We start from the raw sequence: 2,500 nt of genomic DNA on the forward strand, positions 1-2,500 counted from the left end.
TAAAAAAATAGCAATAAAAAAATACCAAGTCTTCGTCTTGGAAAATAACAAAATCTAAAAGAAAAGTCTTCTTTGTGGAAAATAGTAAAATAAAAAACCAAGACTTCACCTTGGAAAATAACAAAATCTAATCTAAAACATCTTAAATAAAGCTGGTTTGTAGTCTTCTCTCGAACTGATGTAGTGCAAAAATAAAGAATTAAAATAACAAAGTCTAATCTATATAAGTGCTCTTGAATAAAGCTTCCTGTAAAAAATAGCAAAAAAATACCAAGTCTTCGTCTTGGAAAATAACAAAATCTAAAAGAAAAGAAAAGTCTTCTTTGTGGAAAATAGTAAAATAAAAAAAACCAAGACTTCACCTTGGAAAATAACAAAATCTAATCTAAAACATCTTAAATAAAGCTTATTTCTAATCTTCTTTGTAGGCAGAAAATAGTAAGTTACAGGACTCTCGAACTGATGTAGTCCAAAAATAAAGAATTAAAATAACAAAGTCTAATCTATATAAGTGATCTTGAATAAGCTTCGTGTAAAAAATAGCAATATAATAAAAATACCAAGTCTTCGTCTTGGAAAATAACAAAATCTAAAAGAAAGGTCTTCTTTATGGAAAATAGTAAAATTAAGAATACCAAGACTTCACCTTGGAAAATAACAAAACCATCTTGAAAAAAGCTTATTTTTAATCTTCTTTGTAGGCAGAAAATAGTAAGGCGAAAATAAAGTCCCCTCTAAGCTCTAAAGTAACAAATACGACGTGTTTAAAAAAAAAACTAACAATAAAAAAAAGAACCAAGACTTCGTCTTGGAAAATAACAATCTAAATTGTGGAAAATAGTAAAATGAAATAAAAACCGACTTCACCTTCGAAAATAACAAAATCAATCTAAAACAAATGACATCTTAAAAAAAACTATTATTTGTTTCGGAGGTTGTCTATGACTGTTCATAGACCGCATAATTTCCACAGAACATTCTCAGAATATCAAGAGAGAAAAGCAGCGTTCTGCGGGAAATCATCTTGGCCAGTGATGTCGTTCTGGGTTTGGTCAGGCCCAGGGAGGTAAGTACCTCGTTATTCTCAAGGGGCCACTTTCCTCTTGCCCCAACCGGGAATCCAAAGAATGTGACCTTGCTAGCCTTCGTCAGCACTTTGACTTGATCACCAAGAGGGGTATAGTACGAAACTTTGTGCGAGGCAGCATCTGACAAGGTATTCTTTGAAAGCTCAAAACGGACGGTGACATCGATCACAACCGCCTCCTCATCTTTTGCAAACACGAGGTCAGGCTTTCTCATCTCTCCCGTCTCGGATATGAACCGTGGCTCTTTGTATACAGACCAGCCCAATCTAGCCGCTTCGTCTGCCAGAATGTTACTGATCTTGTTATGTCGCGCAATTCTTGCTTTCTGTACTGCAGGACATTGACCGAGAATGTGCGAAAGGGACTCGAGTCTGGCAGAGCATTTCCTGCAGGAACGTAAGGCCCCATCTCTGCCTCTGTTCAAGCTTTCTCTTGTTGGGTAAATATTTGCCCTTAGTTGTAGTGCTGCGATAAAGAAGCATTGTTTAAAGCCGCACCATGGCCTCAACCAAGCATTACTGATTCTATCATGCGCAAAGTTTACAATGCCCCTTCCTTGAACCGGCTTTTCGCACCATCTCTGAAATTCATGCTCCCTCCAATCGCAGGGTCTCGGATATACAGGTTCTTTTGACACCGAGTCCCTGAGAACGAATGTTGGGATTGCATCACTGTCACCCCCTGCTCGTACCCACAAATTACGGTATTCTTCCTCCATACCCTGCGAGGACACAATATTACGGGTGATAGCATCGGACGAGTTTGCTATACGTTGCAGCCTTCTAACTTGAACCGAAGGGATTGTTTTTTCCAGTTTCAAGATGGCAAGGCCTCCGTCTCGGGCTCTGGCATATAACAGTCCATCACAAGTTGAAGCGGGAAGGTGGAGCCATCCTTTTACCGCCTTTCTAATCTCTTGGTCCAACCCACGGAGAGTTGATTGCTTGCAGTCCGAGTGGTCTGCAGGATATAACAATCTGGGTAGGGCATAGGCATTGAGTAGTTCAACCTTCTGAGTTGGCTTCAGAGGCGCCTCATCGATTTTCGAGATCCATGTCTTTAGCTGACAATGTAGATCAGGCTGTATAGTGCCAGTCCAAGGGCCAATTTTCAGACCAAGGTATTTCGTTGATTCATCAGGTTGGATCATATGGACATCTTTATTTTTGATAGTCCATGGGTCGCAGTTGTTCACCGTATATGAATCTTTGGTTGGGCTTATCATGAAGCCCTGGCACTTTCTGGCCTGAACCTCCAATCCCGATAGCCCACAAAATGATTCCAAGATCGCTAGATTGGCGGCCATACCAACCCAAGATTCGCTCACCAGCACCAAATCATCAGCAAACGCAAGAGCTGTCGCGTGGTCGGTATCAATGGAGTACCCAACTCCGTGTGACTCTAGGGTGCAT

The 2,500-nt window shown here is 40.2% G+C and overlaps 1 pseudogene; it reads right to left on the reverse strand.

The window, feature by feature from the left end:
• Positions 1–2,500, reverse strand: part of LOC142914274 (28S ribosomal RNA) — a 10,287-nt pseudogene that overhangs the window by 2,608 nt on the left and 5,179 nt on the right.

This window comes from Petromyzon marinus, unplaced genomic scaffold (genome assembly GCF_048934315.1).
Source record: "Petromyzon marinus isolate PM22_M1 ecotype Great Lakes invasive population unplaced genomic scaffold, UKy_Petmar_22M1.pri1.0 PM_G_Scaffold_28, whole genome shotgun sequence".
Classification (NCBI taxonomy): Eukaryota; Metazoa; Chordata; class Hyperoartia; order Petromyzontiformes; family Petromyzontidae; genus Petromyzon; species Petromyzon marinus.